We start from the raw sequence: 22,016 nt of genomic DNA on the forward strand, positions 1-22,016 counted from the left end.
CATTCACTTGGGTTTGGCTGCTGCTACGTAAGTTGTCAGTGTAGTGACTTTCTTCATTGGAAAAAATAGTACATAAATCCAGGTAATTGTGTTCTTAAGGCCTAGAACAGGAAGAATTAAAATTTTAATGATTTGAGGTTTTTTGGTTATTGTTTTGTTGAAGAGAATAGGAGATTTAATTTTGGGAAGAATTTCCTTTTTCCTTCTTTTTTAATTTGCCAAGCTCTAAGCCACGTGACGGTTTTGTGTACTTAGAACAAAAGTTTGCACTTTGCTAAGAGTCTTTAATACACATTGGCAAAGAAATCAACTGAGTTATAACAATGAAACTTTTTGTTGTGAGATAACGGTAAATATAGCACTACCACATCATAACATTTACTATAATTAAGTAAGGACAGACCGAAGATTTCCAGTCCACCAGCCTATTAAGCACTGTTTTCAGGTATTTCAGCTGTATTTTCTGATTGCCAAAAATAATGAGGATTTTTAAATTTAGGATTAGAACTTCATGCCCAAATATGCCTGGACTTTGTGTTACTTCAGATCTCCATTTCACAATTTAAATTCATTCCTACAACCTGTTCAGAGAGGAAAGTAGATGGCTGTTTATATGCTTACTGGAATTTAAAAAAAAAAAAACATAGCACAGGAAGAAAAATAGCTCTTTCATATTTGGAAGAGGAATTAAACCTGCAAATTTATGTTCATGTTGAGTTCTCGTTGTTGGAATTTCTTCAAAGAGATGCTGAAGTGCAAAGAGATATTCAGATTCTTTTCAGGTGTGTGCTGAAACAAAGAGCTTTCTTTTGCTGATAAAAAACCTAAATTATGTGTCTTTAACATTTAAAGTTGACTCGGTACTTTTGACGTGCACAAAGAAATGGCACACTTGCTTCTCCCTTGCCCTATGGGCACAAACATGAGCTATGCTGCAGTGACTTCCAAAGGTGGGATGACAATGCCAGCTACCACAGAGATGTATTTGAGCTGACCTCTCATGCCAATGATGGCCCCATATTTCTTTCTGTTCCCCTTTTCCTTTCATTATAAGGTGTCCCAAATCTGTAATTTACAGCACGCTGTTCCCATTTTGCTCTGATATATTTGCTGCAAATAAGTAGGAGTCTATGCGCGTGCATAGCTCCCCGTGGCAGTGTCAGGCCTGTGAGACGAGGGGAGCAGAGACCCCTACAGAATACAACATGGCTTACGTCTAATGTGACATTTATTTGACTCAGAAAGGCAATTGATTAAAGTCCCATCAGACCTTTGCCATCATGCATTATGTATTTATCCAGCAGGGGCGGTTCATAACAGCCCCTGACAAATCCTATTATTTTTGTTGCAGAACTTCATAGTATCGATAAAAACTGTTAATGATGCTCAGGGCCTCAAAGTGCACACTGCTTGTGTTAGCACTTCATGCAGCAGCAACGAAGCCATTTATGTCTGTGGCAGGGATTGCGTGCCATCAGCATTGGTACAAGCACATCAGTTTGTCCGTGCTCTGCCTCAGCAGCATGAGGTACTGTGTACAAGGCTGTTTGGATGAAAGCAACAAACTAGCTTCATGTTTCATTTGTGTGTGGAAATCCAGAGCCAAAATCCATCTCAGACGGCGCTTTGCTGTGTGACCACAAATAAATCATTTCCATGACGTCTGCCTTTGTTTCCTGACCTGTAAAGCATGACTCACACACCTTTTTACTCCTTTAAGTCAGGTTTATTCTACAACTGAGGGCTTCTTTATGCTCTTCCATTTCCAACTCAACAAGCTCCATAGGATCTTCAATTTACTTCAGGCATGTGTGTAAGTTTGTCCTGTTTATACTGTCTCTCTCCTTTCTCTCTATAAGGTAGGTCCTTCAGGCCTCTGACCTTTTAAGCTCTTTTGCATAACAGAAAAAATTAAATTGGACCATTTTGCATTAGAAGTTGTTAATGGTACCTATCAGCATGTTTCTGATCTGTAGATAATAACGGATTTGGTCTGTCTTCTTCTGCTTCATTTCCCACTGCTTGACATTCTTCTCATATCCCTACCTACAACTTGATGATTATTCATTCTTCCTCCAGGTTATGTACCTGTCTGTTTGTCTGTATGTCGTCTGGTTTTCAGAGGTGGAGGGATTTCATGTCTCTCTTTCCCAGGCAGTATTCCCATTTAAGAGGCATATGATAAATCTCTGTTTCACTACAATATCTTCAGGAGTTTAAAAGGAGCAGGTGGATTCTACCTTTTCATGGAAGGAAGTCTTCTAACCACTCTTGAGCCTTTCTATCATACTGTCTGATGCATAACAGTTATTGACAATACTAAGGTGCTGTGTTTTGCAATAAGATAGGTAGCTACTAAAAAGAGAGGATACTCTTTTTACTTCTAGAGCACTACCCATTCAGGTGGAACCCGTAGAATATTGAAGAGTTATCTGCTGTTAGCTTTGGATAAGTGCATGGAAGAAACACCCCAAAGTGATCCAGATATAGAGAAGTTGTGTGTCATGTTAACCTAATTCCACGAACATCTGTTCATTTCCTTGAAATAGGTTTCTGATCTAACTGGGGTGAACTCCAACAATATTCCTATTAGATTCTGCAGTGATTCTGATTCTCTTGCTTACACATCCTGTTAAAAAAAAAAAAAAAAAGTGCAATTTATTCCTCAGCTTCATGAAGACATATTCGGTCAAGTAATGATGACCTAAGGGAAGATGAGCAGCATCTTACTGATCTCATCATAGTTATGAGAACCATCCATCATATGATCAGTGATTCGTGTGTCAAAAGACATCCAGCAGTGTTCCAGCCTACCAGTTGCCAGTTTTTGAGAGTATGTATTCACTTTATAATAGTCTTTGCTATCTATATGCATGTTCTTGCTGTTGGTACTTGTTCATCAGCAAACTGTTATCTGTTAGCACTCTGAACCATCATTGTGAAATATCTGCTAATTAGTAGCATCTGAACCCCTTTACTTGGTCTGTGTGCTTAGTGTTGTTTTGCAGATGAGGAACTTGAGAATAGCAACAGTGAACAGGAACAGGGAGGAGGCATCTTTTCTGTTCTCAAGTTTCTTAAGAAGCTCTCCATTACTTCAGAGGAGGATAATAACCTCCAGGTCAAGCTTAATTCATGAATCAAAAATGAACATTTGCAAAATGCCAAAAAAAAGTCTAGATGTAATAAGCCTCATATTTACAACAGCTTTCAAGAGCTAGCATTTTTCAAGAATTATCATACTTAATGTAATAAATTGACATGCAAATTGTCCAGAAGAATCAGCTTATCTACTCAGGAAAATAAGAAGTTGTTCAAAGGAAATGGTCACCTACACAGAGATTTGAATCAGGAAAGGGATAGTACTTTCCCAGCTACTGTATGCCTCCTGAAGAAAAGGAATTCTCCAAAAAAGAGACAACATGAGCAAAGGCCCTATATTTGGTATTTGCAAGTGAGAGAAACAGTGAAACAAGCTAGAAATAGAAGTAGAGGAGAAATTCTATTCTGAAGTGTTTATAGAAATCAAACTGTAACTGAGAACGCACCCCGGGATGAATGTTCTTACTCAAGTGCCAGAACTTCAATCTTGATTCTTGATCTGAAGACAACCAACAAATGGACTTAAGCAAAAGACTTGCATTTAAAAAAAAAAAAAAAAAAAAAAGTTGCTGCTTTAAAATGTCTCTGATAAAGTTCGTGGTTTTGTTCTAAAATATCTGTAATAAAAATAGATTCCATGCAGAAAATGATAGAACTAGATGGGAGGGGGAAAAAAGGGCAAAACCTGGTACAAGTTTTTCATCTAAGCATTATTTTCAGTGTTAATATTCAACTTATTTAACAAATAATAATGAGTACCCATAGCTGTGAAGCTGATGTGAAGATTATGACAGAGGAATGTAAGCAACCTGTTCGTAATTGCAGTAACTACAAAATATCCTCTGATGCTGAATGAGATTGAATTTGAGATTGGCTAGCATGACAACTGAAAATGTCACCCTTTTCTGCCGTTATGCTTATTGGAGATCCTTTTGTTCTGGGTTATTTTTCATCTAATTAGTGTAATATAATGTATTGAGTGCTAGCTTTCCTTGAAATATAACAAATTCAACAGGTTACCGCAGAAAAATTGGACTTCAAACTAGAAACTTCTGGAAGCACAGTATTTTAGGTTTAACGAGAAAAAAAAAGAAAGTGACAGAAAGAAAATGCAATTGGCCAGTGCAGTTTTTCTTTTTTTAACTTCACATAGGCATCATTTAATCTATTTGGTTGGAAAAAAACACCTTGCTGAAGCAGTAGCAGCATTGCCTACAGCAGTTTGAACATCAACCATCCAAATATTAAGACGGTCCAGTTTGTTAGGTCTGAAACCACTGTGCAAAATGGCACAGTGACAGAGTGTAGCAGAGCTTTTCAGAATAATCTCTTTGCAGTTATGGTAAATTATCTTCCAACTTGGGCAAGTGTGTAGCTGTTCTGCAGTTATACCACCACGTCTCTCTTTTTTTCTGAAAAATGCTGTTAGTCCTTCTCCTTATCTAAAAATTCTCTTTGATGCACCGAACTTTAACATCATGCTGTTTACCTGTCTCCTTAAAATATACAACAGATATAAGGCAGGGGAAAAAAAAGTGCTAAAAGCAAGTAGCACAAGAGGAGTGGTTACTATGAAACCAGATATCCAGAAATAGATGGTTTCCCAAAAGCCACCTCTTTATCAGAAGGTCATAAATTTGACTGTTGAGACTGTCACTAGTACCCACAGATGACTAAATGGCAGACCAAGTCTCCAAATGTATGCTAAGGGTCCTATGTATAGGACACCATGATTGAAAATGAGCTTTTCAGGGTATCTCATGCATTTCCCTATTCTCTCCAACTCTCACTTAAAAAACAAATGGAAGCCATCTACCATAGAGTTTTCCTGTAGGCCATTGCAAAGCTGTACATGTCAAAACATAGAATCATAGAATCCTTAGAGTTGGAAGGGACCTTTAAAGGTCATTCGGTCCAGCTCCCCTGCAATGAACAGGGACATGCACAGCTAGATCAGGTTGCCCAAAGACTGATCCAGCCTTGCCTTCAAAGTCTCCAGGGACAGGGCATCCAGCACATCTCTGGGCAACCTGTTCCAGTGGCTCACCACCATCTCTGTAAGAGACCTTTTCCTCGTATTCAACCTAATCTACCCTCTTTAAGTTTGAAGCCATTTCTCCTTGTTCTGTCACCACAGACCCTGCGAAAGAGCTTGTTCCATTCTTCCATATTAGCTCCCTATTAGATACTGAAAGGCTGCTCATGGGAGACCATTGATTAGTCTTCAGGCCATGCTTCATGAAGGCTAGTTTACCTCTTGGTGGGAATGGGAAATCTTACATATAAAAGATTCATAGCATATTAAGAAATCATGTTTTCTTCCTCTGAAGTTCTTGCTCACTGCTGCATCCATCATTTTGGATAATATCACGCTGAGTATAATTCACAAACAGAGCCCCCCAGGTAATATTTTCATATGTTTGCATGCTCAAAATATTCGATTTTTTAACACAACTGAAAGCAAATGCTTTTGGATTTGAATAGATCTTTCTCTCCTCTTTCACCAGATTGAGTTTTAAATTTAATAGAGTAGCAGTATCAGTTTTCCCATTGCTGTTTTCTAATGTTTTAATTTCTTAAGGATATGCAAAATGGCTTGAATTTTCAGAGGCAAAATGAGAATCCCAACTTCAAATACCTACAACTTAAGGTATTCTTTCCTTAACCAATCACAAATGTAAGGATCAGTCGCAACATTTAGACATGGATGTGTGTTTAAACTTCATATTCATCTGCATTCACTTATCCTTGATGCCTGTGAAAGGGATTAATAGAATTTCACTTTTTTGCAGTAAACTCTGTTTTAGATAAAAGACAGAAATTAATGTGTTACAGTCTGGATGATCTGCAATATGCAGCGAAGGGTGTAAGGAATACCTACAATGTGTGATCAGCATATAACCAGCCTCAAAGAATAGTATGTTTCACAAATTGTTTTTCAATTATTGCACTTAAATCCTTCAAGTTTTGATGCTTGGTGTGAATTTTTTGCTGTGAGAGTCCATGCATGCATAGCATCATCTAGTTATGACATTAAGAAATAAATTCTGTCACAGAAGACTAAAAGAAAAATGCAGCTTTTCTTCCAATGAACTTTAATGGGAAGGTAACATTTTTAGTCATTGGATTACCTGTAGACTGAGGCATGCCTCGGGGAAGACTGTCAAGCTTGCTGAAAATATGCTGCCTGATCATTTCTTTCGGAGCCTGCAACTTAACCTCACATTGATACCTTCTAATGTGACTTTTGTGACATTGTCTTCACTTTCCATCTTTGCCTGCCTATGTTTTGATGCATGTCATCACAGCACAGATTGTGCTAGTACGATATTGTAGCCTTGCTATTGGTCAACCAGTTTGCCCTAATGAAGAAATTCATAAATCATCATAGCCTGAATAGATCAAGAAAAGCTTGCAAGTAGTTCAAGGAGAAGCAGCGTTTGTTGTTGTTGTTGTTTTTTAATTCTTCTGTTCACATGATATTTCTCCTCGCCATCTTATTCAAGCAGCATTTTGCTTTAAGGCAAGGTCCAGTCTTTAAACAAGAGACCTAGGCATTCAGCTAGTAGATCTGTAGTGGAAGCTGCTTCCTGTTCTAGGAGTAACAGTGCTTCAAAAGCACAGAATTGAACTAGATGCTTAATGCACAAGTAAACTACTGAGAGACCTGTGGCTCTCTCCCAAAGGACAAAACTGTAGAAATAATGTGGAAACGTTACCAAAAATTTATTCTTGCATAAGTGAATAATGCCTAAATATTGCCAATGACAAGTTTATTAAAGCTGATAAATCCTTTCCTGGCTGCTTAGCATGGTCCCTCTTTTTCCTCTTTCTTGTCCTCTCCTTTTGAGGGTTCTCATTACTCCTCCCAAGCTTTTTAAATTAGAAAATGCTATTTTTTTTTTTTATAAGTAAAAATTGTGGAAATACAGCCTTCATCTTGCCCGATAATTCTGTTTTCAACACTCCCCTTCAGGTAAGCATTTGCTCACTTTACGATCCTTTTGCTAATCTTCATTTTACCTCATAATTTCCCTTGTGATACCATATCAAATGCTTTACTGATAGATTTAATTTACTGCATTTCCTTTGTCTGAATTATCACTTATCTTATCAAAGAAAGTTATCGGGTTAGTTTACTACAATCTACCTTTGGCAAACTTATGTTGCATTTTATCCCGTTTTCCATTTGCCTGTATGCCTTTCCCTTTTTTTGCTTGAACATTTGCTACGCTTGTGCTATTGAAGCTCCTGATGTTACATCAACATCAAACAGATGTGAGATCCGAATCAGTTTCAATAGACTGTAGCAGTCTTGCAGAATCCTATTCATTCTCACACCTACAAAGTGTTAAGTTCTCATCCGTCAGACAAATAAAATATCATTTATTATTTTTCATTGTCAAAACAGCAAAGGGCAGGCGAGCTGATTTTGAGCCTTGGCTGGTGAATGTTCATGGTGATTTGCAAAAGGGTTTCTAGAGATAGAATCAGAGACATCTACCTGCACATGAGAGTGCTTGGGCACTTGCATTAGCAATACCTTAATGTATGTATCAGTAATGAAAATCTTAATTAAGAACGCTGCATCATTGTCCATGAACACTCTTTCTTCCTCTGTATGTGAACTCCTTTGTGTATTGCAGCATCTACCTGGTCCAGACAGACAGAGCCCTTGAAGAGTGCATCTGGCAGATCTTCTTGTGATTATTAAAAACCGGCAAATGACAAACTCTTACTCTTCTTTTGTCTCGACACTAAAGCTTAGAATAGTGGGGTACAGCATAACTTACAGTTTGTTTATTTTTGATTACTTTTTCCACTTTGTTATCATATTGGCTGGTTTCAGAATCCAGTAGCATTGATTAGAGCTGAACTGTGTAGCTTATAGTTACCAAAATGTGCACAGGCACCTATCTACCCAATAATATACTTTTTCCTTTAGAAACAATGTGCTTGCCTAGGCCATGTTCTGTATGCACAAAAAGTATGTTAATGTGATGTGAAGACTGAGATTTTAATCTCCGTAAATTCAGGAAATTTAGAGTTAATGTTCCCACAGCAACCTTACCTCTGCCCCTTTCTTACAATTGAGTCTTTTACTGCATGATCCTTAGTGTGGGTTTACCCAGGCAATACAGTACCCAGAGAAGAAAATGTGATGGGTAGAATCTGCTGTTTTTCCCTGTAATGATATTACAATCACATTTTGTTTGTTGAGCACTGTCTATATGTGTGATGTGTTTTGAAACAGATTCAGAAAGCCTCTCAAAAATAATGGACATAAGAATGAGTTACAGATATATGGATATAAGCACAGATAGTGTAAGGTGAGGAAGGATACATGCATGCACATATGCACACATTTCTCTGCATGAAAGCCAATCAGAGTTGTGTCTTTTGCTTTCAGATGAGTCAGGCTGTCATCTCAGATTCACTGTCATGTCACTGACATTGATAGTTTCTCTGGACTCACACCTGCACAGTGGGAGAATATGTGCCAGAAGGGATGAGAGTAAATACTGCTGTTTTCTTGAAATGAGAAGTAGCTAAGGAGTTCCTTCTTGGCCGTACAAATCCACAGAGTTTAGCCTCATACAAAAAGCTGCACATGCAGTGACTTCCCTTTTGCACAGAAAGAGTTACTGCAACCTAACCGGAGAACGCTTGCTGAGGCCATAGGTTTGCGCGAGGCAGAAAAGTCACATATGCCTTTACATCATCATATGAGAAAACAGTTTTGAGAGTGAAGTCTGTGTAATCCAATAATCAATCAAACTGCAGCTCCTGTTTCAGGCACCATTAATATTCTCTGAACCAATATTTACTTCACTAAGGCATCAAAAACTGAAATACCTCAGATTAAATGAAATGTTTAAATAAATGACTGCTTGGTATCATGTCATTGCACTTTTATCTGGGCAGAATATAAGCAAAGAATCTTCTCCAATCTGATTGCAAAGATGCAATAATTAAAACTGCAGGAGTGTGTAATGGCAAATTGAATTCAGAGCCCTTATGGAAAACTATTGCCAGTGCATTGAGGGCTGTATGTTATGGTAAGGGGAACAATGCAGTGTCCTTGTCTACCATAAGTAACAATTCTGAACTTTTGGGGAGCAGATAACCATAGGTCTAGAGCGAGAAGACAGTGCTAGAGGTACAGCAGTTCTCTTTGAAATGTGTTTGTGTATACAGAGTGAACTATAGACAGGACAGACAGGACCTCTTCCTAGTGCTTGCCAGTCTCCTGTGTCTCATCTTACTTAGACCGCAAGAATAGTGACTCTTTTTCTTCATTTTTGGCGCTTGGGGTTTCTTTTTGGTCATTTATACTGGTGAAAAGTTTCAGTGGTGTCCACAGTTAGAAAACTGTAGCTTAAAGCCTGGGAGAATCTTTAGGAAAAGAAAGATATTCTAATGTGGTAATAGCCTTGTTATTTCTAAACCAAATGATTTCGAACATGGCAGTGCTGCTACTTCTCTTTCAGGACTATGTACGTGTCAAGTTTGATGTTTTAAAACAAAGCTGTGTTATAATTATACAAGCATGTTTAAGAAAAAAAAAAAAGGCTTATGGAAAACTTAACAGCTGGAAACTGGTTTTTACATACTTGGATGACTCAAAAACAGCTGAATGAGTTTTTGCAAAGCTTTACCAAAATGTCACTTCTGGATTGAGACAAGGCATGAGAAATTTCTGCTGAAAAGGTAACAGTTTCAGAAAGATATAAGCAAATATAGACAGAGATTATTTAATTCATCAACTTCGACTGTACAGTCCTTAATGTAATGCTAGAAAAATAAAAGAATTCATATTTATCTGGTTTTTCAAAGATTTCAAAGATCTGTACTAGAATTTAAGGAACTAAGCTTTGTAGCTGTGAGTTAATCAAATATTAATATTTATATTTCATTTGAATATCACATATTCAAACAGGAAAACAAAGACACAGAGAAAGGTGCAGGGCTTGCCAGAGTTCGTGTAGAAAGAAAATGTGAGCATGTTTAGCAGCCCCATGCCTTCAGCTTGCTCAGCTTTTGAAGTACAGCTGCTCCCAGGTGTGCTTGACATTGGGGAGCCCAGGGCGCGTCCCTCTCCAGCTCCCATAGCAGGTGAAGAAAGAGTCACACCAACACCAGATACCCAGCTTGCCTCTATCTGTCTTCCACCTCAGTACCAAAGGTGAATCCTGCCCCATTCTGCCCCTGTGATCGTGACACTGAGTTCAGGTATTGTCCCCAGCCCCACACATGTGCATGCTCCTCCTCCTCCTCCCCCAGGAGATGATGACAGAGGTGACAGAGCTGCCACTGGCAATGTATTCTGGGGTCGTGTTCAGGAAACAGGCCAATCCGTAGCTCAGCAACAATCATTTTACTGTTTGAAACCTCGGTTGGTGAATAAATGCCATTTTATTGCTGCTTAGTTTGGATGTTGAGCTGTGCTGGAGGAAACTGCTCTTCTTTCATACTGAATTTTGTTTCAGGGCGGTGTGTGTGAAAAATAACACAAATAGGAGTATTTTTGGATGGCCATACTGAACAGTCAGCAAGAAGAAAAGTACAGTATGGTGCAGGGAAATCTGTTTGTAGTAAAAGCAATATGAGCTTGTGGCTTGCTGTTGGGATTGAGACGTGGGTTTCTGCTTGAGCCCTAGCAGAAAAGCTCCTTCTGATGCTGAGAGAATCTTGTGCTTTCCTGTCACTGCACCTCAGTTTCTCCCTCTGCATATTAGCATGACACAGCTCTCCAGAATGCTGTTCCATCTAGAAGTTCAGCTGTTGTCAGCAGTTTTGTAGAAATGCTGTTCTCACCTAAGAAACCCTCTCCTTGCTGAAGCACAGAGCACTGTTGCCTTACTTTGCCCATCACATGGGCTTCGTTGTGCTCCCTCTTTTAGCTCTGCACAATGGCTGATACTGAGATTGAGAGTGATGCTCGGCACTGCCTTGTGCATTATGCATCAGATTTCCAGCAGCAACCCCAGGTTAAGGATTCAGTGCTGATATTTCATTGGGCCATAAATATAATTCCATTTTCGAAGCACAGCTGATCTGAGGTCCTCGTGAAACAATAATCACGAGGGAGACTTCAGCTTGCCATTTTACAGGCACATTTGCAGCAGCCCCAGAATTAGTTAGATTTAATCTGCTCACCTAAACTGTGGATTCACATGAAGAAAAAAATTGTACCTAGCCACCTAGGAGCACCTAACCAAACACATCCCCCCAGAACAGCCAGCCACTGCTGATCTTTCATATGCTTTTTGAAAGCTTCATCAGAGTGCCCTGTGTATTGACCATGTTGCTCATGAAGGGCCTCCATTTTGGTTACTCTTCATCTTTTGCCCTTTTGAGGTGACTGGTGTTTCCAGAGCTTCTAGCAACAAGCTGGCCTTGTTCTCCTGCCAGCAACAATCTGCCACCTGTGCTCTATTGAGCTGCAGCCAACAGCTCTGTGCCTCTTCTGGTGCTTCTCATGAAATCCCAAAGATCAGGGTGTTGATTTTTGGGCACCACAGTATACGAGGGACAAAGGAATGCTATGAAGATGGGGAAGGGTCTGGAGGGCAATGTGTATGAGGAGCGGCTGAGGGCCCATGGTATACTCAACCCACAGCAGAGGAGCTGAGGGGAGGCCTCATGGCAGCTGTAGCTCCTCACAGGGAGCGGAGGGGCAGCACTGAGCTCTGCTCTCTGTGACAGCAACAGGGCCCGAGGGAACGGCATGGAGCTGTGTCAGGGGAGAGGCAGCTGGGGGTTAGGGACAGGGTGTGCACCAGGGAGGAGTGGGCATGGAACGGGCTGCCCAAGGCAGTGGGCACAGCACCGAGTGCTGGAATTTAAGAAGTGTTTGGACAGTGCGTTCAGACATAGGGTTTGGCTTTTGGGGTGGTGCTGTGTGGAGCCAGGAGTTGGACTCAGTGATCTGGGATGGGATTCTTCCAACTCAGGATATTCTGTGATCCTCAAACGAAATGACCTCTTGAACTACCCTTTAGCTGGGCATTAGGAGGAAATTATGCTCTTCAAATTTACTAGCAGCTTTGCTTTCTCTGAAATAATACAAATAATTTTTCTGGCCCCAAACTTTTCCACTACTGCATTTAAATGTTTTCTGATTTTCATACAAAAACAATGCTGAGCAGCATTGTTCCACATCTCTCCTTCTTGTACACCTTCACTCCGTGCAGCAGTAATTTTCAGGTTCTTGACTATTTTTGTTCTTGCTTTCCCAAGTCATCTTTTAGATTGTATGATTTTAAAATATTTGTTGATCAGAGGATGATATGTTGAGATGACTAGATAGAGAAAAGAGGAGAAGGATTAGTAGAAGGCAGAAGTCAGTGAGTTACGTTGTTGGAGATAAATCCTTCCCCTCTGCCCTGTAAGGCCAGAGCAGTGTCAGTAGAACAGAGTTGCAGGCTGGCAAATTCTGTGCTTTTCCAGTAACTAGTATGAACAACACTTAAAAAAAACACAACAGACCTTTGAATACAGTTGCATTGAAACTCTGTCTGAAGTAGGAGAAGCGTACTAAAACCCAGTAAGCAAAGTCTTAAGAAAAATACATTTCCAATGGCAATACTTTGAATACAACAGCTGACATCACTTAAAGCAGCACAGGTGCACATGGGAGGCATGTCAGAAGCAAAAGAAACTCTGCATCCTCTGTGCAGCCCCTCCACTTCAACAATTATGGCTTAGCATGGCTGCCTGCGCACCTCCAGTTCTCACCTTTTTGGACTGATTTTTTTCAAGCTTTCTCAGGATTGATTAAAAAATAAATATGGAAGGAAAACAATGAACATTTTTGTTTTTTCTTGCCTACTCGAAACAGCAAAATTGATTGCTGTTTTGGAGTGAGAGGCAAGTACAACCTCTCAACTTGAGCAACGTAACTGGTTTACAACCCATTTGGAACAAACAGAGCCATGAGCACAGGCAGAAGGGACTGTAAGAGCAACAGGAAGCAATGCAAAGCATTCTGTTGCATGTCTTTAACAGCAATATGACCCTTTTATACTGCATGTGCACAAAGTCATGTTGAGCTTGCACAGCAAGGTTGTGCTAGCAATATATGCATAACCCACCTGCGTGTGCATGCTCTTTGTGAACCGTTCTGTCAGCCCACTTGCAGTTTGCCGTGGGATTTTGCAGTTGTGCAGTCTTGGAGATCTCTGGCTTGTCAGACAGAACGATAAATGGAATTGGTTTGTATGGCAGCAGGGTTGGTAGGAGGATCAAAGCCTTGGTATAAAATAAAAGCAGCTACTTGGCTTCTATTTGCTTAAATATTTCTGTTTCTCTCATTTTTTTTCATTAGTATTTTCATCTCAAGGTATTGAATTCTCCAGTAGTTAGCAAAATATTGTACCAACTTACTTATTAAAGAAAGGATTGCCTCTTTAGTTACTGTGAGAACGAGAACGTGTCACTTGTATGAAGGGTCTCAGAAACTGTGTTTCTAAGGTTGGTCAGTATTTCATTTTAAGTTCACAGAGGCAGGCACCTAGACAGCATCACATACCTGATGATTCCAGCTTACCCTGAGAAGTCTGTGGTCAGCTAGAAATTTGGCAGGTTGTCTCTCAGGTCAGGAAGTAGTTCTGGTTTACAAATTTAAAAGCCAAAATCTGTTCTAGTATTTCTTAAATGTCAAAACAACCCTCTGACCTTGAAAATGACTTTCTCTGTATACTTTTTGTGCTTTTAAGTGAAAAACAGGCCTTTTTTTCTTAGTGAAATAGTGTAGCCTGGTAGTTGTCAAATCTGAGAATTGAGGGAAGAAAAAATGACATTAACTCAACTATTCTTTCCCTTTGCCAGCACAAGAATGAGCGTCATTCGTATCAATGGCAGCTGGAAAGGAAAAGTCTTTCTAACCATTAACGCTGCTTCCAGTTTATTTCTATAATGTACACTCCATCTTCTCTGTCTGTATTATTTCAGACCTTATAATAACAATACACAGGAGGACAAGATTTTCTGCTGTAAATCAGAAGAGCCCTCCTCTTCCTCCATTTCAGTTTGTACCCTTCTAAGTGTTACAGGAAGGAAAAGGCCGTATTTAATGCCAAATGCACACTTCTCTATCCCAGACTGATGATTCCTGACTCTTAATATGACTACTTGCATTTAAATACGACATTTGAGCAGTCCATTTAGTTTACGTATCTCCAGTATTCTCATTTCCTATAGAGTCCTTTTGCCACTTCTGAATGTGTTGTGGTTTTCCTTCCTCTGAAAATGTGCCCTTCTTTCATCCCTCCTCCTTCTTTTCCTCACTCTTTGCTCACTCCTCTGGTTCTGTTACAGTGACTTTCCAAACTTTCTATGAGGTGAACTTTAGTCTTTTTCTGTCTGTTATCAGTAGTATCTCACGTGACAGCATTCTTCATCACTTTCTGCCTGAGGAGTTCTTGTGGGTAACTGCTAATGAATTAGCTCTCCTTGGGGTTCCCTGGGCAGATAAATCGTATTTTCACCATTTAGCTGAAGAGGAAACTGAGGGACGGTTCTTGATTTGACAGAACACCTAAACACATATTTATTTTGTTATAAGGGTCATTTTTAAGATACTTTCTGTGAAATCATCAGAAATGTCTACTTCAAGTTGTCTGCTGAAATGCTTCTTAATGTGTGGTCTTTATTGCAATCAATTAATTAGGTAATATTGTTATGTAGAGGCAAGGAAACGGAAGTATAGCATTTGCTCGAAGTCATACAACCTGAGTGCTGATGCACACAGAGTTAAACAGCTTACTTCATCATTTTTTGTGGTTCCGTTCTTCACTTCCTTTCTGGAGCTGATAATTTGAAAGATTGAACTCTTTATAGACTCTTCGGAGAAGAGATTGAATTTGGAGGTGTTAGCTTTAGCATTCTAAGGTGATGGTTATTCAGCCATTTTACAATGTAGTGTTATTAATTATTGAGTACATTGAAATGTTAAAAAGTAATACCCGTCAACTCAGTATAGAGTGGTATGCCAACTTAACATAGAGTAAACACCTACTATTGGCCTGTAGTTTAATTATTTAATCTAGACCTAATTCACCATTCAAACCAGTTTCAAAATGAAGTGGTTATATTGCTAAAAGTAATTGATTGTTCCAGTCTGTAGGGCTAAATCCAGAAGTGGCATGAGTAATAGGAGAGAATTACAAATTGCACACAGGTGTGAGTAAAATAAGTGACAAAACAATATACTCTTGTATATTGCCACAGCTCTTTTTTCCTGCTATCATACACCCCTGTTGGTAGCCATTTCTGCTGTCCTGGCTTTGCCCTGCTTCCTGCCTCCAACATTCAAGTTCAACAGTATATTGAACATCTCAGCTGGAAAGTTGGTACAGGTTTACACTTTCTCTGCCCTGAATTCACATTTGCACCCATCCTGTGATCTGGTGCAGAACTGAAACCACAGTGGGTTCCACTGGACATTTTGGGTCAGTTGGCTTGACCTTGCACTGAGTGAGGGCCAGGGGATGCCACAGCACTTCTAGAGACCTCAGTGGAATTGCTACTGAATCACTCTGATGTAAATATGAGCAGATCCTAAGCCAACAGCCCTCAGTGATGAAATGTTTCCAGCATCTCATTTCAGGAAACATAGTGAGCCCCTTTGAAGAAAAATACCTCCCTCTTTTTTTTTTTTTCCCCTCTCTCTCTCTGAACGCCTCCACAAGACAGCATGGGGGAGAGGAGGAGAAGAGCAAATATTCAACAGGAAATTTTTCATTTTTCTTCAGCCTTTTTAGAAAAAGTTTCCCCTCAATCAAAGCCCCCAAAGACAGAGCCTGGAGCCCGAACTGCTGGCTTGAAAAAACAAGGAGAAGGAAGGGAAGATGCCTGGTCTTGTACAGCATAGTACATGTAGCACTGTGATGTGGCACTGAAAGCTCTAGGGGACCTGGAGTAAGCATTACAGATGCAACAAAAACTCACATGAAGTCAAGCCTCTTAGCAGTGTCTTGAGCTGGTCTGCCATGACCTCAGGAAATCCCCCTGGCTAGATGAGGCCTTTTCATCCACTACATTGCTCTGACTCAAACAGAAATCTCAGCTAACATCCCTCACAAGAATTTGAGCATACACACAGGGTGCAATGTAAGATTTTGCAATTTCCTTATTTTTGGTTACTTATTTCCCACCTCCCTCTCTGAAGAAGCCTGTCCTTACCTTCCTTTGCTGTTCCATTGCTCTTAGCACGCAAGGACTAATCCTGCCAACACGTGGCACATCCTCCCTCATCCTGCTTCCTGCCATCCTTCCGTTGTGGTCACATCCCCAGCTGATGTAAACTGGCGTAGGGCCACTGATTTGAATATTTTCCCTGGTTGAACACTTGGCCCTTTGATTCTCAGAGAACTTCTCATTTTTAGTGGCACCACAACTGGCACTAGTTGTTTACAGGCTTGGGACCATCTACAAGCAAATGCTTGCGTATTAATTACAACAAAGAGCAAATCTGCTTGACATTTGATTTTGTTTTTCTTGTTTCCTTGCAAGCTTGAAAATGAGCTGCTTTTGGCAAAAAAAAAAAAAAAAAATCAAAATGCATTTCACACTCTTCTTTTTTTTTTTTTTTTTTTTTTTTTTTTACTTGAAATAGGCCCCTTGAAAAATCTGACATGTTAAACACCACCAAGAAAATGATTATTTGGACATATGGCTCTTCTTCCTGAACTTTGCAGAGAGGTTAGATAACGCTCTTTCACATCTTAAAAGACTACACTCATGTTACAGCACTAACATATTCTTATGTAACAATTCAGTACTGACGATGTTTCGTCCAGCCCCAGTAATATAAGACTCATTTCTGGCTTGGCCAGGTATGAGGGACTGGGTTTTTCACAAATCATCTTTAATTTGTTTTGTTTTGTTTTGTTTTTTTGCTTACTCTCTTCTAGAGTAGAGTATAGGATAGAGTAAATCACACACAAAGATACTTTGCAGCTGTCTTTTAATAGGGTTTTGCCTTTTTTTTTTTTTTTGGTATTGCTTCTATTAAACATTGCATGTTTAATGCGAAAGTAAAAATAAATTTTAAACCTCCACCCTTACGTGGAGACAGACCCATCCAAACCCATCCAGTTTCTTTTCAGAAAAGCTGTTCGATAAAGCTGCAAAAATTACAAGAATCATAGAAAAGTGCCAAACTACCTGAAATAGTGAAGTTTCACAGGAAAATTGTTAGCTTTGCCACAACTGATGTTAGCATTCATGTACAGGCTGCAGGCACTTGCAGAATGCATGGACATACAGGAAAACTTGCCAGGAAACAGCAGTTCCCCACAGTGAAAGCATCTGAAGTTTTGGAGTACACTTTTGTCTTGGCAAAGGAACTTTTTCAATAAGAGTTTTCAAAACTCTTTGTAAACTCAGGAGAGCCAATGGCTCAGCTGCCAACAGCTGCTCCCCACATGGGTGAGACCCATCCAGGTTTCATATCACAGCCTCAACCACTGGACTCTGGGGTCACTCTCTTTCTCCTTGTTGGAGCTAGAGTTTCCATCCTGGACTTAAGAAACTTCCCCAATAGTATTTGCATTAGAAGTGATGTTTACCAGAACTTGTTTAGTGTTCAGTGATGGAACTTTGCAATGGAAAATTGTGGCATCACAGAATTGCAGAGTAACAAAAAATCGGAAAGGATCTTTTGAAGTCATCTGGGTCCAACACCCCACCCCCGCTCAGAGCAGAGCCAACAAGAATCAGGTAGTTTTTTTAACCATATTGTGTGTGCATGTGTGTGTGTACACCCATGTACCCATTTTTTCATTAACTGTGCTTCCAAACTTAGTAGTTTTAGGTTCTTTCACTTCTAAGCAGAAACTCTTGGTCAGAAGCTGTCCTGTGCAAGAACAGAAGTAACTGCTTTATGGCCACTGTCCAGCCTATTTCTTATGATGTACATTGTTCATTTCTTTAAGACCACTTTTTTTTAGTGACAGTGGGTTGGAAAGGCTTATACATGCTCCCTCCCTAAGTCATAAAATAGGACTAAGAATTGACATTGTCTGGGCTTAGGCTGGACCCCCTCCCTACATGGGGCAGGGACCCTAATTCTGCTGCCTTGAGTGTACTGCTTCTCTCTGTTGAGCCCAAGGTGCTCAGCTGGATGGGGAAGTGGTCTAATCTGATATGACAGCTCCTACATTTTTATCTTTTAAGTGCTTTACTTACATGAATTAATTCTGAAAACACTCTTGTGACGTTACTCATTGTTATGATTCCCATTTTAGAGACCCTGTGTCTAATTCTTAATTATATTAATTCTTCCCTATGCTGGTGAAGTTCCAGATCTGTGAAAGGGTCTCCCAACTCAGGGAAATGGATTGCAGAAATGTCAAGGGCAAAATGAGAGTTCACTGCCCTATAGCAATTCTCTGTTTCTCTAAGGTCAGAGAGAAATATCAGAAGAAGAATATAAAAGAGGCTCTGTTGATTTGTGCTACAGGCTATACAGGAGTGTGAATAGCTCAAGCCCATAAGAGGTGTTGTATTGACCAAAATGACATTACTGAGATTTCTGGTACACTTTCTTCAGTGTGGCCACAATCTCATCAAAAGAAAGTGAAAGTTGCCTCTATGGCCCCTTCTTTTCTTTTTATTAGAGCATGTTATCAGGGAATTGACACACACACACCAGTAAAACCAGAAGGGGAGGCAGTGAGCTGGAAGAAAGAGGAAGAGTTTGAGACTTGCCCAAGAAGGCAAGCCATTTCAAAATAGGCATGATGTGCTGAAACCAGGAGGATTGTTTATAAAACTAACAATAAACTGTGTTCCAAGATCACTAGGAGCAAACAGGCAGAAAAAAATGAGTGATGAACTACTCTTGATTTCTTCCTGAGCTGGTTTTGTTCCAGTCACCTTGCAAGCAGCAGCTGTGTCAGTGATGAGAAGGGGATGGCAGTCAGCCCTATCAGGGTCTTCTTTTCTCGTATCTCCAGGATATGATGGGCAATCCTCTCTGCTACACAAAAGAGACAGAACTCTACACTCTCCTCTAACTCTTTGACTTCCTCCTCCACTCATATCAAAATCTAAAAAAGAAAATGGCATACACAGAGTAGGAACCCTTGTACCTGGGAATATGCTCCAGAAGTGCCAAGGGGACTGGGGAGGGAGTGTGTAGGAATTCATGCTAAGACAGAGCTGGTTGAGAGGAAATGTTGGGTAGTTTCAGAAAATAACTGATTGTTGGACAGAAAAGCCAGAGTCAGAGTGAGGTCAGTATTCTCCTTCTGAAGTTGAAGTTGTTGGCAATATTGATTTTGTTCTGTCATTCTGAGAAGGAGCAAAAAAAGTTATAAAAAGAAGGACCAGGGTAGTTTTAGAAATCAGTCTTGTGACTTTGGTGGGATTCTCACAGTTTTGGCATGCTGAGGCTGTCCTAAAACTGCTAATAATACTGTTGTTCTTACAAAGTTTTTGTCCTGTATGAGGAATACAAAAGTAATTAATAATTCTACTCAGCACTGAGCCTATGGGAAAGCCTTCCTGTCTTCCTATGTAAGTATGAGAGAAAATTAAGCTTTCTGACACCCTGAAATACTCCTCTCAGAAAATCACGGAATAGAATACAACCAAACAGAACAACATAGAGTGAACTTAATACAACACATAGTGCTTTTAATTTTGGAGCAGAGATACAGTCTGGTAACAGTATGGATGGCAGAAGGTGGTAGAGTGAGATTGAGAGCTAATGTTTTCATTGTTTAAAAGACTTCTGAGGCCCTCACAATAAACACCCATAGAATCATACTGAAAACATGTTGCCTGCAAAAGCCACCTCTTTATTTATCTGGTTTCTAAGCAGTGACAGGGTTTCCTTCATTCATTAAGAAAATGCACGTGCTCCTTTCCAGCTTGGTGCAGCTGAAGACAGGTGGGAGAGAGCCTTGCTCTTCTCATGTCTCCTTAGCCAGATGTTTTATGGAGCTACCCTAGGCTGCACTGTTGCTTTTCCAGTGAAGGCAGATTGCACCGGTGCCTGTCAGAGTGTGGCTCACTTTTCAGCATCTTACTGCTGGTGGTAATGTGCAAAAAAGAACAACAACATCTTTCTCAGCTCAGTTTGAAGTATTTTCATTTCTCATTCCACAAACTAGAACATAATATTTGTTTTGTCTAAGAGGGAAAAAATATGGAGCGTCTCTGATGTTCCCCTTATATTTCCTTCTTGTCATCAACTCTCTGAAGGGAAGTGCCTTGGGAGTTGCCTGGTGTCAGTGCTAGGTGCTTTAGGAACCAGTCCTGGACATTTGGCAGTGTTTTAATACACAACTCTGGTAACCAGCACAACAGGGAATAAGCTTGTTTTTTTTTGCCCTGAAAAATCAAATTGCATACAAGATAGAAATGAACGTGCATAGGGGTGTGAGATAGCAATGATGGCATACCCAGAAGATCTTCCCAAGAGCAAGGATGAGACTTCTGTAACAAGTGGACTTTTCAGTCTTTTTTTTTTTTTTTTTTTTTTTCTGATTTCTGTTGTATGGATTGCTAACAGTATATTCACCCTCTCCAACATGCTGTGCTGATTTACATCTCTGAACAAAAAGAAGAGGCTCGCAGATGCTTGTGAGGATAAGCCAATAAAATTAAAGGAATATATTTAAGCAACTTATCCTGAGATTACATAGTTACACCCTCTTTTCAGGTAGATGGAGCTCTTCACTATCCTTCATTACAGAGCACTTCATTCTCTGCAGAACCAAATTCTCCTCTGTGCCACCCAGATCTCTTGATTTCCCATTAACGTCAGCTCATGTCAGCTGAGTGGCACAGCGGAATGTTTCATATACATTAAAGGAACGAGCGCCGTGTCATTTCCAGGTCCTTCCCTGTCTGCTGCTGTTCTGTGTCCTCCTTTTGGCTGCCGCTATGTAATGCAAGTAGAAGTCAGAAAGCAAGGAGCTGTTCTGGTGGCTTTGCCTTTCATAAATCCTGCCATTTGCCAGTGGCAAATGCATTGACGGTTCTCATATTTAAACATCTATTCCAATTCTATTGCCACATTGTCTTCCTACAGACTGAATATCACGCGGGAGAGACTGAAAGCTTGCTGCAGCACTGATTGCCTTTCCCAAAGGAAACAGCAAACTTTATCCAACTGGTCAGATCAAGCTTTCAATTCTCACTTCTTTGGTGGAACCTTCTCGATGCATGCAGTGATTTTTACGAAGGGCAAGTAAGCTAGGGGGTGCAATGCAAAGAAATAAATCATTGTCATGGACATTAATGTAAAACTGTGATGAAATCTCAGGAGGGGAAGATGCTGTGCATTTCTGGAGCTGCTCTTGGCCTTTTGCATTTAGATTCCAGGTCTGCTTTTGGTTGAAATGCTGGCAGAAATCAGGAGGTCTTTGACTTGTGTAGCTTCTGGTAGGAGGGGACCTTCTGAGAGCAGAACTTAGCAGTAGCACTTTCTACATTAAACAGTACAGGAGATTTGGGGATCAGTGTACCAGGAAGACATGCTAATAAAATATGTGCCACATAGTAGAAACTCACCTGGGTGAAATGCTGCTCCTTCTGATATCAATGGAAATTTCCTTTTGACCAGGGGTTGCTATGGCAGCAAGCACTGGAAATGAGAACAAGGACATTTTGATATGTCTACACTGTGGATTGCAAATTATGATACCCGAATTAGTTTTAAACAGTCTTGCAAGAAGTGGTCTAGTTAAGGCAGCCTGGAACGTCACATGGCCTCATTTACCGCTAAGCAGCATGCTGTGCTGCACTCAGTGTCCAGCCTGCCTGGGGTGGAGGAGAGGCAAAGAGGAATTTGAGGGAACGCTCATTCCTGTGCAATGGGATGAAGAACAGACTGCGACAAGGAGCAGTGTAGGAATGAAGAAAACAGGAGCAATACAAGTCCAGGGAGTCACCTG

At 40.2% G+C, this 22,016-nt stretch overlaps 1 protein-coding gene across 44 annotated transcripts in view; it reads left to right on the forward strand.

Annotated features, from left to right (window-relative positions):
• ZBTB20 (zinc finger and BTB domain containing 20) overlaps positions 1-22,016 on the forward strand; it is a 477,629-nt gene that overhangs the window by 336,463 nt on the left and 119,150 nt on the right. The gene's annotated exons all lie outside the window — the stretch shown is intronic.

Source organism: Gallus gallus, chromosome 1 (genome assembly GCF_016699485.2).
Source record: "Gallus gallus isolate bGalGal1 chromosome 1, bGalGal1.mat.broiler.GRCg7b, whole genome shotgun sequence".
NCBI classification, from domain to species: Eukaryota; Metazoa; Chordata; class Aves; order Galliformes; family Phasianidae; genus Gallus; species Gallus gallus.